At 39.6% G+C, this 15033-nt stretch overlaps 1 pseudogene; it reads left to right on the forward strand.

The window, feature by feature from the left end:
- Positions 1-5614: 5614 nt before the first annotated feature.
- On the forward strand, positions 5615-7052 carry LOC123820160 (annotated as a pseudogene).
- The last annotated feature ends 7981 nt before the right edge of the window (positions 7053-15033 follow it).

Here is a 15033-nt window from a genome sequence, read left to right on the forward strand (position 1 = left end):
GAAGGGGAGAGCCACTAACCCAACAGATAATAAAATAATAATAAGAGACTGTAATGAACAGCTTTATATTAATAAATTCAACAACTTAAATGAAAATAACAACTTGCTTGAAAAACACAAAGTACCAAGGTTCACTCAAGAAAAAATAGACAAATGTAGTGGCTCTAAAATGGAAATTGAATTTTTAGTCAAAAAACCTTCCCACAAAAAAAACTCCAGGCCCAGGTGTCTCCATTGGTTAATTCTACCAAACATTTAAGGAAAAAATAATACCAATTCTCTGCAAACTCTTTTGTAAAATTGTAGAAGAGAGAACATTTCCCAATTTGTTCTATAAGGTCAACTCTAGTTTGATGCCAAAACCAGACAATAACTTTACAAGAGAAGTAGACAACTATTCCTCATCAGCACAGACACAGTACTTTGAAACAAAACTTGAGCAAACTGAAACAAAAATATATGAGAAGGATAATAATACATCATGACCAATGAGGCTATCCTAGGAATGCAAGTGACATAGTGGGAGAAAATATTTGCATATCATATATCTGCTAAAGGACTCAAATACAGAATCTATAAAGAACACTCAAGACTCAACAGTAAGAAAGGAAACAATGCATACATAAAAAGAAGAAAGGATTTGAATGCACACTTCACCAGAGAACTGGTGAGGCACAGGAATGTTGTGCACACGTATTGAGAGCCCTGGAACTAATCACGGCTTCCCCACTTCTGTTTCTATTACTATTGCTGTGTAACAAATTACCTCAAATGTAGCTTGTTATAACAGCACATATTTATTATCTTACGGTGTCTGTGGGTTAAGAATCCAGACAGAGCTTAGCTGGATCCTCTCAACCCTCATGGTCTCTCATAAGGCCAAAATTGAGGTATTAACCCAGGGTCTGCAGTTTCATCCTAAGTTTCAACTGGGGATCTGCTTCCAAGCTCACTCAATGGTTGTTGGCAGAATTTAATTCCTCAGGTTCTTTTGGACTGAGAACTTCAGTTTCTCACTGGCTATTTGTTCCAGGGCACCCTCAGGGCCTTGTCATGTGAGCCCCTCCAACATGGCAGCTTATGCCATAAAAGTGTGTATACCAACAAGACATTGGAAGGATTTGGCTAGCTAGATGGAAGTATTGATAACAATCTTTTGTAACTCAATGTCAGAAGGTGATACCTCTCAATGTTGCCATAATCTATTGGCCACAAGCAAGATTCTCAAGGGGAGGGGATTATACAATGCCTCAAATGTCAGGAGGCAAGGCTCAATGGGAGCCATGTGAGAGGCTGCTTACTACACTGGCCTCAGAAAAATCAAGTTCTCTGGGTCAGTTTATTTTTAATTCCTGAAATTTAAAGACATATTTTCTTCTCATTACTTTATATTATGCCAATCAATTCTTTGGGCTAATGATAATTCTGTGTGCATGCAGGTTTCCTTGCCTATTTCTACCCAGCACCCGATCTGGTCTCATGCTATCTGAGCCACAGTAGGGTTCCTGTAGATCTATGCGCCTGCCTTTGTGTGTGTTTTTGCCTCCTACTGTATGTGTCACCTGTTGTCATTCCTGCTGGCCCTGACACACCAGTCAGGCTCTACCTCTGGGGAAGTAGAGTACATGCAAGGTGATGGATCAGCTGGTGATTGCATATTTTCTAGAACTAAGTTTTAAAGATTTGTTCTCATAAGTCTTTCTGGAACATTTTGAGGAAAAAAAATGGTACTAATACTATAATCTTAAACATTTTCTGTTGCCCAGTCATTGATACAGTATTCATTCAACAAAGACACATAGAACACATGCTCTGTGGAAGGCAGCGATGACCATCTAGATATGTTTTCCTCTCTCCTAATCTCAATGAAAAGTTAGGGTTTCCTTTTCTACCTTTTGAACCCTTTTTGGTTGCTTCTACCCATTCTCCCTTTCAGAGGTTTTTTTTTTGCTTTGTTTTTTTTTTTTTCCTAATGGCGCCCTCTCACTTCTCAGGAGATTGCTGTTATTTATCTTAGAGTCTTTTCTAAACAGTTTTCACTCTCACATTGACAATCAAGTGAAAGCAAAAGCTCATCTTTTTATTTGTATTTAACCTAACATGATGAGACACATCGGCTGGCAGCCAATTAGGAGGCTGCTCCTTAGGCTTTCTAAATTATTTATCTTTGTGTCTTCTGATTTCCTCTGTTCATTCTCCCCCTGCACAGCAGCTCCCCCTTTGCCCTTATAAATAAGCAAGTTCTCTGCAGAGAAATAGGGCACATGTATACACAAAACCTGAGTTGCCACATATATCTTACTACCTTACAAATACATCTAGACAGCCTATTTGCTGCAACAGTACTAGGGAAAGATTCAGGCTGTCATCTGCTTTCATTTTCTCTAGTTCATGCGGCCAGATGCCCCTTTTGGTCCTTCTGACTTTGTCCTTCTCCTTCAAAGTTGAGTTGGCTATTTGGGGTATTTTTGTCATTTGTGAACAAAGAGAGTTTGATTTCTTCCTTCCCACTGAATATACCTTTTAGTGGCCTATTACATTTGCTAGGACTTCCCCAGCCATTTGTTTTTACTTGCTATTGAAAAATACCGCTTGTTTTTCTGGAAATGAGAGCTGATTTTGTTAAGTTCTCAAGCATTCCATGGGCAGATGTTAGATATTTGAGAACACCCACTTTTAACCAAGGTATCTTTTGTATATAAATTTGATCCTTTCCTCCTTAACCACTAAAGGTTTTGGCCTCATTCACTAAACTGAATTCTGCTGTGTCCTCACACTTTACTCTCAAAATCAAAGCCACATCAATTCAAAATGACTTGGGATTTTGTTGGGATTTTTGATGTTTTCGTTTTAAGGTTCTATTTTACACTGTTTGCCCTTTGAGGGAAAAAGGTGGCCTAGAAAATGGAGCCATCTCAGGTAACGAGAACAGAAGTGCTCTCAGAGCCTGTGGTCAGGCTTGGAATGCATTGGGATTTTGGGGCGGTGGCAGGGTGGGTGGTGTTGCAGAAGCAAGTTGTTTTGTTTGTTTATTTGCTTCACTGATGGATGTCAGCTTCAGTTCATTAAAATTCCTTTAAAGACAGACTCCCCAAACCACTACAATGACAAGATTAACAGTTGAGATTGATACCCTTATGGAGAATAGTGATTGTAGCAGGACTACAGCATATTAGAAGGTGCCTGAGGTAAGTCTGCTGATACACTCTTCATGAGTCTGTTCACTTACAGAGTAATCTTCCTAATTATTTAGTCTTTGTTCATAATTGTTATGTTGTCCAAAAAAGCCAAAAAGAACCAAATTCATAGTATTAATTTTCCTCCAAGGAATCATTTTTGGAAAGTTAATTTTACAAGTATGTTTATATCAGGTCTTCAAACAGTGTTTCTCCATTTTTTTAAATGTAAAAATCTTATGACTGTTCTAAACTTCTGATACAACATCTGGCAGAGGCTCCCCCAAACTGTTTGAAGAGCTGGTGCCTTCTATGTATCACTGAGAACCAAGGAGATACTGTAAACCTCTGATGTTTTGTAGTCTGTGTTACAAAAAAAGGGTAATGGCTTATAATATTCATTTTTCAAATATAAATATGCATATTATAATTGTTAATCCAGCCAGTTCACCATTAAAAATCATTGCTCAGACTTTTTTTCCTATTGAGGTTGTTCCCACCTTTAAATCACTAAACAAGGCTCCAGAAAATGTTCTTCTAAATATGTCCACAGGTCAGAGAATCAGCCTCTCAAACAGAGTAGGGTTTTCTTCAGTCATAGGTACATTAGTAGCTGTCCATCTCTGCTAGACCTTTCAACCACACAGACTTTTAAGACAAGCTTGAGAATTCTATTCTTACATCACTCCAGCCAAGGGAAATGTTACCTTATACTCCACAGAGTTGTCCTTGTCTTTCATAGGTAACTATCTTTAAATCAAAAGACAAAAGTGTATACCATTTTCAACAACATGGATGGACCTATAGGTTTTTATCCTAAGTGAAATAAGTCAGAGAAAGACAAATACTATATGATTTCACTTATATGTGGAACCTAAAGAACAAAATAAATGAACAAACAAAACAGAAATAGATTTGTGAATGCAGAGAACACTCTGATGATTGCCAGATGGGAGGGGGTTTGGGGGCTAGGTGAAAAAGATGAAGGGATTAAAAGTTACAAAATAGGCATGGGGATGTAAGGTACAGCATAGAGAAAATAGTCAATAATATTATAATAACTATCTATAGTGCCAGGTGGGTACTAGACTTATTAGGGAGGATAACTTTATAAATTATATGTGTCTAACCACTATAATCATTACTTTAGATTACCTTAGATTAAATAATCTAAAGTAATACTGGATATCAACTATAATTGAAAAAATTTTAAGGAAAAGGACAAGTGTGGTTCTCTAATGAAAAATGTAAAATGAGAGGGATCCGAAGTTCCAGCCAAGATGGAAGTATAGGTAGATACACTGTGCCTCCTTGCACAACCAAAAGAAGGATAACAACACATTTAAAAACAAAAAAAATAACCAGAATTGACAGAAAATCAAACTATTTGGAAGTCCAACAACCAAGGAGTTAAAGAAGAAACGCTCGCCCAGACTGGTAGGAGTGACGAAGATGGGCAGCTGGGGTGGAAAGGAGGTGCAGCAAGGTTGAAGCTGGAGGACCAGGGTGGGTGAGGCGGTGGCTGGTGAAGCAGGTGGTCCCATACTTGCGTGCAAGTAAACTGGGAGGAACAACTGGGGAGCAAGGCAGACCACACAACTGAGGGTTCCAGCTCAGAGGGAAATAAAGCCTCAAAACCTCTGACTGAAAAACCCTGTGGGGCTTGAGGCAGCAGGAGAAACTCCCAGACTCACAGGAGATTCCGTTGGAGAGACCCGTAGGGTCCTAGAATGTACACAAACTCACCCACCTGGGTATCAGCACCAGAAGGGCTCAATTTGCTTGTGGGTAAATGACCAGAGAAGTGACTGAAAGCCAGCAGAGAGCTGAGCAAGAGGCATTGTTTCCTCTCAGACCCCTCCCCCACATACAGCGCCACAATGCATGGAGGTAGGTTGCTCCGACCTGGCGAATTCCTCAGGTCTGCCCCTTATTATATAAAAAGCACAACAAGACAAAAAATATGGCCCAAATGAAAGAATAGATCAAAGCTCCAGAAAAAATTCAACTAAGCGATGAAGAGATAGCCAGCCTATCAGATACAGAGTTCAAAACACTGGTGATCAGAATTGGCCTCATCCACCACTATAGCCCTTGCTCAGACAGCCCATGCAAACCTGCTGGAGGAGGAAGAAAAAGGCAGGGAGAATTGGGTTACAAGATAGCAAATGTGTAGTAGTTACTGCAGGGGCAGGAGAGCAAGTGAGCTCCGGGGGGAAGCAAAGGGGAGGGTGGGTATGTGGAGGGGTAAAGTGAGGTAACCAGAACTCTGGTCATAGAGGTCTTGGTGGTTTTTGTTGCCCCTTCGTGTGGCTGAACCATGGGAGCCATGGTGAACTTGGGCCAAGCGGAGCTGGAGCTGCCACCACTGCTGCTACCATCTCTCAAGAGTGAGAGGTGTGGACAAAGTGAAAGTGGAGGTGGTGGCCAGAGCGGTGGGGACAGCAGCCACAATGTCGGACACAAAGCGGCGAGTGAAGGTCTGTACTCTGAATGAAGACCGGCAATGGGATGACCGAGGCACCAGGCACGTCTCTCACTTGTGGGGGGAGCTTAAGGGGAAGTTGCTGCTGGTTCAGGCAGAGTCCCACAGATCCCTACTCTTGGAATCAAAGATAAATCAAACACTGCATATCAGAAACAACAGGGTACATTAATTGTTTTGTTAGAAGCTGAAAACTATGATTTGGCTCTAAGTTTTCAGGAAAAAGCTGGCCATGATGAGATCTAGGAAAAAATTTGTCAGGTTCAAGGTAAGGATCCATCAGTGGAAGTCACACGGGACCTCACTGATGAATCAGAAGAAGAATGGTGTGAAGAAATGCCTAAAACCAGTCATCTGAGTGACCTGCCCACATGTGAACTCAATAAACTTGAAGAGCTTGCTGACTTAGTTACCTCAGTGCTCCCCTCACCTATCTGTAGGGAAAAGCTGGCTCTGGCCTTGGAAAATGAAGGCTATATTAAAAAACTACTGCAGCTATTCCAAGCTGTGAGAACCTAGAAACCACTGAAGGCTTATACCATTTGTATGAAATTATTAGAGGAATCCTATTTCTAAATAGGGCAACTCTGTTTGAAGTCATGTTTTCTGATGAGTATATCATGGATGTTGTGGGATATCCCTTGAATGACCCTGCTTTGGCTCAGCCAAAAAGGCATAGAGAATTCCTGACCAAAACTGCAAAGTTTAAGGAAGTTATACCAATAACAGACTCTGAGCTAAGGCAAAAAATACACCAGACTTACAGGGTACAGTACATTCAGGACATCATTTTGCCTATGCCATCTGTTTTTGTTTCTTTTATTTTCTTCAACAAAGTTGAAATAGTCAGAATGTTGCAGGAAGGTGAGAAAGTTTTGTCTGAAGTTTTTGCATAATTAACAGATGAGGCCACAGATGACGATAAATGGTGTGAAGTGGTTAATTTTTTCAAGGAATTTTGTGCATTTTCTCAGACATTACAACCTCAAAACAGGGATGCATTTTTCAAAACTTTAGCAAAATTGGGAATTCTTCCTGCTCTTGAAATTGTAATGGCCATGGATGATTTGCAACTCAGATCAGCTGCTACAGACATATTTTTTTATTTAGTAGTATTTAGTCCATCCATTGTCTGAGAATTTGTCATGCAAGAAGCCCAGCAGAGTGATGATAAAACTGAAAAAAGTAAATTTCTGAATTTCTTCTACAACCATTGTATGCATGTCCTCACGGCACCACTTTTGACAAATACTTCAGAAGACAAATGTGAGAAGGGTAATATAGTCAGACCTAACAAAAACTGTACGATTTGTCCTGATAATTATCAAACAGCACAGCTGCTTGCCTTAATTTTAGAGCTACTCACATTTTGTGTGGAACATCGCACATAAAAGGAAAAAAAACATTGGTAATCAGGATGCTCACAGAATTGGTTAAAGATGGTTGCAAAATAGAGGAAAAAGTAAAGGCTATGAAAAGTGAAATAAAGGAAAATGCTCAGGGAACCAACAGTGAAAGGAAGGAAACCTGGACTCAAATCAATGGTTTGGATCAGAAGGAAGAAATAAACATTTAACCAGAACAGAATGAAGAAACAAGAATTAAAAAAAAAAAAAAAGAGGAGAGGCTTAGGAACCTCCAGGACAAATTTAAACATTCCAGCATCCAAATCATAGGGGTGCCACAAAGAGAAGAGGAAGAGCAAGAAATTGAACACTAATTTGAGAACATAATAAAGAACTTCCCTAATCTGGCAAAGGAAAACTTCTAGGAATAGAAGTCTTCTAGGAAGTCCAGGAAGCTCAGAGATTCCAAAGAAGTTGGATTCAAGGAAGCACACACCAAGGCACATCATAATTACATTAGCCAAAATTAAAGATAAGGAGAGAATCTTAAAAGCACCAGCAAGAGAAAAGGAGACAGTTCCCTACAAAGGAGTTCCCATAAGACTATCAGCTGATTTCTCAAAAGAAACCTTACAGGCAAGAAGGGGCTGGAAAGAAGTATTCCAAGTCATGAAAGGCAAAGACCTACATCCAAGATGACTCTATCCAGCAAAGCTATCATTTAGAATGGAAGGGCAGATAAAGTGCTTCCCAGATAAGGTCAAGTTAAAGGAGTTCATCATCACCAGCCCCTTATTATATGAAATGTTAAAGATACTTATCTAAGAAAAAGAAGATAAAAAATACGAACATTAAAATGACAGCAAACTCACAACTATCAACAACCAAACCTAAAAAACAAAAACAAAAACGAACTAAGCAAACAACTAGAACAGGAATAGATTCACAAAAATAGAGATCACAAGGAGAGTTATCAGTGGGTAAGGAGAGGGGAGAGAATGGAAGAAAAGGTACAGGGAATAAGAAGCATAAATGGTAGGTATAAAATAGACATGGGGAGGTTAAGAATAGCATGGGAAATGGAGAAGCCAGAGAACTTATATGTATGACTCATGGACATGAACTAAGGTGGGAATGATGGTGGGAGGGGGGTTACAGGGCAGAGGAAAACAAAAGGGAGAAAACAATAGGACAAGTTTAATAGCATAATCAATAAAATATTCAATAAATATAGAATAAATTAATAAATAATAAATAAATCAATAAAATAAAATACAGTAAAAATAAAAAATCAAATTTAAAAAATATAAAATAATCCTCAGGCTATGTGTTTCAAATTACAGGTCCAGACCCATCAGGAAGTCATGAAATTATTTTAGACAGTCACTGTCAGGGTCATTTTCATGAAATAGAATAGGGAGACTAAATAATCTCAGGGAGCATCATGTCTACTAAAAGTAGGATGGTTTCACAAGACTTTGAGTACAGTTACAAATCTATGAACATGTGTTCATACCATATATGTAGAGGGTCACATTGTAAACTATATTTTTTATTATGGGTCACAGTAAGAAAATTTGAAAGCCAAACCATAAAAGTTTTCTGAGGAACATACTGTGGCCTTGGCTATAATAATTGATCATGAGGAAGGTCCACAGTGAAGGGTGTGAGTCAGTTTTGCATTCTCCTTCTTGGTGTGGTGGGCCTGTTCCTCTCACTGCAAGTCAGGGACTTGCTTTCCCACCCAACCACACAGCATAGCTGTGTCTTTGAGGTGTGAGGCATGGGGACCATGTCTGAGGACCATAGGCCCACCTCTCATTTCAAGAGACTTCTAGGTGAGAGAATACAGTCTGAGTGGTTAAAAAAAAGAAACTTCTAGGTGAATAGCCTTAAAAAAGCTTACATACACACACACTCCTCCCCTGCCCTGTGGTTACATATCCCTTGGTAGGATGCTCCAGTTAGGTCCATTAAAATAAATTAAAAAAAAAACCCATGAACATTCTAGAAGCTTATGACAGAAAGGGAACTCTGACGCTGTGTTCCAATGCTCACCAATAGAGAAAACAAAAGCCAGACCAGTAAAGCTGTTTTCTGGGTCACAGAGTTTTACATATAAAACTAAAATAACCTACTATGTTGCCAACCCTGGGTTTTTTTTTACTATACAATAAAATGTATAATTAATTTGTAATATAATAAAATTAGAAAGTGCAGATTAACAGTGGATGAAAAATAAAGCCATACATACCTTTTTTTCTTTCGAGAATGAGATTATGAGAAAAATTTATATTGGGGTTGGTGATGACTTTTTACATACATGACCAAAAGCACACTCCACAAAAAAATTGTTAAGTTGAACTTCATTAAAGTTAAAAAAACTTCCGCTCTCCAAAAGACACTGTTTAGAAAATGAAAAGACAATCCACACTTAAAATCTTTGCAAAACACCTACCTGATAAAGGACTGTTAAAGAACTCTTAAACTCAACAATAAGAAAATAAACAAAGAACTCTTAAAACTCAACGATAAGAAAAAAAAACCCAATTTAAAAATGGTCATAAGACCTGAACACTCACCAAATATTTACAAATGGCAAGTAAGCATATCAAAAGATAGGCAACATCACATGTCATTAGAGAATGGAAAGTTAAAGCAACTATGAGAGATCACTGCACACCTATTACAATGGCCAGAATCTAGAACCCTGACAGCACCAAATGTCGGTGAGGGCATGGAGCAACAAGAACTCTCACACATTGCCAGTGGGAATGCAAAATGGTATTGCCCTTTTGGAAAACAGTTCAGCAGTTTCCTACAAAACTAAAATACTCTTACCACACTATCTGGCATTTGTGCTCCTTTCTATTACGCAAATTTACTGAAAACATGTGCACAAAAATACCCTGCACTCAAATGTTTACAGCAGCTTTACTTGTCATTGCCAAACCTTAGAAGCAACCAATATATCCTTTAATGGGTGAATGAACATAAAATTGTGGTAAATCTATAATGCTGAATATTATTCAGCATTAAGAAGAAATAAGCTAGCAATCTCTTTAAGACACAGAAGAAATACATATTGCTAAGTGAAAAAAGCCAATCTGAAAAGACTGTATACTATATGATTCCAATTCTAAAATGTCCTGGAATAGGCAAAACTATGAAGACAATGGAAAGATCAGTGGTCAACACCAAACAAAGACTAACAAAATAAAAACAAACAAAAAAATTAAAAATGGGCAATGGACTTAAGTAGACATTTCTTCAGAGAAGATGTATAAATGGCCACTAAACACATGAACAAATGCTCAACATAATTAGTCATCAAAGAAATTCAAATCAAAACCACAACGAGATAACATTTCATACCCATTAGCACGGTTATTATTCTTAAAAAAGAGAGAGAACAAGTGTTTGCTCTCAAGAGCAAAGATCTGGAAAAACTGGAACCCTTATGCATTGCTGCTGGGAATAAAATGTTGCAACTGCTGTGGAAAACAATTTGGTAGTGATTCCCCTGAAAATTAAACATAGAATTACCATATGATCCAGCAATTCCACTCCTAGGTATATACCCAAAGGAGTGGAAAGTAGGAACTCAAAACATATTTACACACCATGTTTATAGAAGTATTTTTCACAATAGCCAAAAGGTTGAAACAACCAAAGTGTTCATCAACAGATGAATGGATAAACAAAATGTGATATATCCATATAATGGAATATTATTTAGCCATAAAAATAAATTAAGTTCTGATACATGCTATAACATGGATCTACCTTGAACACATTGTGTTAAGCGAAATAAACCAGACACAAAAGGGCAAGTAATGCACGATTCCACTTATATGAAGTACCTAAAATAGGGAAATTAATAGAGACAAAAAGTAAAATAGAAGTTAATAGGTCCTAGGGGAGGGTGGGGAAATGGGGAGTTATTGTTTAAATTGCTTGGGTTAATGAAACATTTTGGAGATTGTGGTATATACAACATTGAGAATGTACTTAATGCTACTGAATTGAACACTTAAAATTGTTAAAATGGTAAACTTCATGTTGTGTATATTTTTCCACAATTAAAAAACAATCAGTGGGTTCCAGGGATTGAGTGAAGGGATAAAGGGATGAAGAGGTGGGACATAGGATATTTTTAGGGCAGTGAAACTATTCTCTGTGACATCATAATGGTAGATGCATGTCACTATACATTGGCCAAAAGCCATAGCATGTGTAACACAAAAGTGAGCCCTACTGTAAACTATTAACTCTAGTAATAATAATGTATGAGTATTAGCTCAGCAATTGTAACAAATGCACCACACTAAATGCAAGATATTAATAATACAGGAAACTGTATGTGGCTAATGGCAGGAAACGGGTATATGGAAATGCTGTGTACTCGCTGTTCAATATTTCTGCAAACCTAAAGCTGCTCTAAAAACATTCTTACTATTTCAAACATTATACTATAATATAAATATTTTTGTAACTTGCTTTTTCACTATACGAAGTCTGTCTGGAAAAAGTTCAGCCATTTTTAATATAACAAGAATGGTTTGTGCAACATCGATATAACCTGGCAGCCAAGGGAAGTGGATGGAAATGCACATGTGTGAACAACAATGACTTCACTGTACTAGTCAGTGGGGGTGGTAGATGCTGTTGAATGAGCATGTGTACTGTGTAGTGTTGCATTCACAATGACTAAGCAAGTAGAGCAATGAATCTGCATCAAATTTTTCATTAAGCTTGAACATTGCTCCACAGAAACTATTCACATGATTCAGAAGGCTGCAACTATGGGCACCTGGTGATTGTCAGCTTCATCACGACAATGTACCCGCTCATGCATCAAGTCTCATGCAGACTTTCTTCATGACGTCAAATCACCCAGGTGACTCAGCCCCCTACAGCCCAGATGTGGTGCCCTGAAACCTCTGACTTTTCCCAAAATTAAAATCACCTTTGAAAGGGAAAAGATTTCAGACTGTCAGTGAGATTTAGGATAATATGGCAGGGTAGCTGATGGCAATTGGGAGAACTGTGTGAGGTCCCAAGGTGCCTACTTTGAAGAGGACTGAGGCATCATTGTCCTATGTACAATGTTTCTTGTATCTTGTATCTTCTTCAATAAATGTCTCTATTTCTCATACTACACAGCTGAATACCATCTGGGCAGACCTTGTATTCATACATTACTAACATCTTCCTAGGGATTCAGCCTGGATGGGGCAAGTATAGGGTGGCAATGGAAAGGTTAGCCAAAATAAGATGAACCTGTGGAAGGAGGTTAAGATTCAGAGGATGTGGGAATTTAGGGGTAGGGGATGTTGTATTCAAAGACCCACAGAGAAAAGGGACTAGAATTTGAGTGGACAAGCAGAGATAACTGAGCCCTTGAGTAGGAGCTTTCGAATAGGCTGGGAAGTCTAGCAGGGCAGGGAGTTTCAGTTCAGGCTCAGAGAATCTGGGTCCCCTGCTGGCAAGAGGCTGGCATGACAGGATTGAGCAAGAGCAAGGAGATGGTCTCACACACTCACTTGCTTGGCATATTCTATGACTTCCCATTAGGGTGGAGTGAACAGGTACAAAACTCAGGCAACTGGTGGTGGTCAGTTGTCTGAAATTCCAAGATAGAAATCTGCTGGGGCAGGTAGAAGCCTGTGAGGGCCATGGGAAAGACCTGCTCCGCCTAAGACAGGATGTGTGCACATTAACCTTGGCTTCCCACCTGGTGCTCTGGTGACCGACCTGCGTCACTTTCCTTCTCCTGGGCATCCTTTCACATGACTCTGTGCCCAACTCGCTCCAGGCAGGGAGGATGCACCTGTCACAAGACCTCCAATGATCTTTGGGGAGGCTTTAGGAAAACACCTGGAGGGTGTTGGCTCAGCAGGCCTGGGCCTTGTGCCTCCTCATCCTGGAGGCCACACTAGGGGTTAGGCATCATCCCTTGGGCACAACACCACCATTCAGAGGAGGACACATTCCTGCTTCTTCCCATCCTGGCTTTTCTGCATCTGCTAGCAATGAACACATTGTGCCAAGTGGGGTCCTATCAGAGGAAGGGAGTCCTGGTGACCTCCTCCTCATCTGATGGAATGTTGAGTCATCCTGGATTTCCTTAGGAATCAGTGAGGCAGGGGCATCCCACAGTCCCCCCAACCATGTCATAAGGAAATGACAGCACTTCCCATGCCTTGGTCCTTCATTTATACTCATTACTTTTGTGACCTTATCTGGTCTCATGGTTTTATATACATCAGTCAATCAGTTAATCAACCAACCAATCAACTGTAGCCAAGACCCTTCCTGAGGACCATCAGGGTTCTGTATTGAGGATAGACTGTAGGAGATGGGGTATCAGGAGGAAGTTGGGAGATTAGTGGTGATACTATTTGCAGTAATCATAGCAGCAGAGGAGGTGAGAAGTGGTCATGTTCTGCATTTGTTTTGAGGCAACAGGATTTTACTGATGGATTGGAAGTGGACTGTTAGAAACAAAAGAAAAGTGGTTTTGGCCTGAATAACTGGCAAGAGAGGTGCCATAACCTACGTGGGAAATACTACGGTGAGAACAGATTTGGGTGGGGGAGCGGTGCAGGGAGTCAGGAATTCACTTTTGAGATGACTGTTAGATGTACAAGTGTATATTCTGACAATTATATGTTAGACAATTTGGGCACGTGAGACTGTCTGCCCCGTGAGGTGATGATCTCCATGGAGGCACGGCCCATGTCTCGGTGACTGCTGTGTCTGGAATAGGTCCTGGAACACAGCAAGCACTCAAATATTTTAATGGTTGAATGCATGGTGCCTCTTAAGGTCATTTTTATTTTATTTTTATTTTTTAAGATCATTTTTATTGTGACCACTTTACATGACCCTAGGGTTCTCCTCATCAGCTGAGTACTTCCTCCTGTGGCAGGACCCCACACGCCATAGCACTCATCACGCTGATGTAGTAATTGATCTGCCTCCCCAGTCCAGTTTCATGGTTCGTGGTTTTATATCTATCTATCTATCTATCTATCATTTATCATCTATTTATCCATCTTTCTATCATCACCTATGTATATCTATTTATCTGGCTGGCTGCCTGCCTGCCTAAAGCCTGGGCCCTTCCCTGAACTCCAGGGTCACATACCCAAATTGTCTAATCAGCATGTACACTTGAATGTCCAATATCCATCTCTAACTATACAAAACTGAACTCCTCATTACCCAGCACCCCCACATACCCAATCACACACATCTCCAGCAATTTTCAATGTTTTTCATCTCATGGCACACATAAACTAATTACTAAAATTCTGTGGCACACCAAAAAAATATATTTCTTGCTGATCTGACAAAAAATAGGTATAATTTTGATTCATTCAAACTGAAGAGCTATTGTGCTGGCTGTTGTCATTTTTTAATTTGACAATCTAAGGGAGAAGAGATCAGTGCCCCTGCCTATAAAAAGTCAGGTATTACATGTTTTAACATGTTTTGCAGCACACCAGTGTGCCTGCCTCAGCACACCAGTTGAAAATTGCTGCCCTACTCCAACTACAGTATTTGTCACCACAGTTAGTGGCAACTCCGTCTTGCCAGTTGTTTAAGCCAAAAACATTGGTGTCGTCCTTAACATTTGTTTCTCTAGCTGTCCACATCTGATCTATCAGTAAATTGTGTTCTGTCTACCTTCAGAAAGAAACCAGTGTCTAAATACTTTCAGTCTCCTCTGCTGCGACCATGACTGGAGTAACCTCATAAAGAATCTCACTGCTTCTACCCAAGTCCATGGCCCCAACCCTCTATTAGCACCTCAGCCTAAGTGACCCTTTTAAAATATAAGTCAGATCTAAGAAGATCCTCTGATAGTTCCCCCATTTACTCAGAGTCAATGTCTTTACTACAACCTTCTAGGCCTTACCTCGTCTGCCCCCTCACTGTTCTGACCTCACCCTCTAGTATTTTATCCCTTGATTATTCTGCTTCAGGCTCATTGTCCTTGCTCCTTGGAATAGACCTA

This window comes from Phyllostomus hastatus, unplaced genomic scaffold, assembly GCF_019186645.2.
Source record: "Phyllostomus hastatus isolate PE091 unplaced genomic scaffold, TTU_PhHast_1.1 phas_contig_34, whole genome shotgun sequence".
NCBI lineage: Eukaryota > Metazoa > Chordata > Mammalia > Chiroptera > Phyllostomidae > Phyllostomus > Phyllostomus hastatus.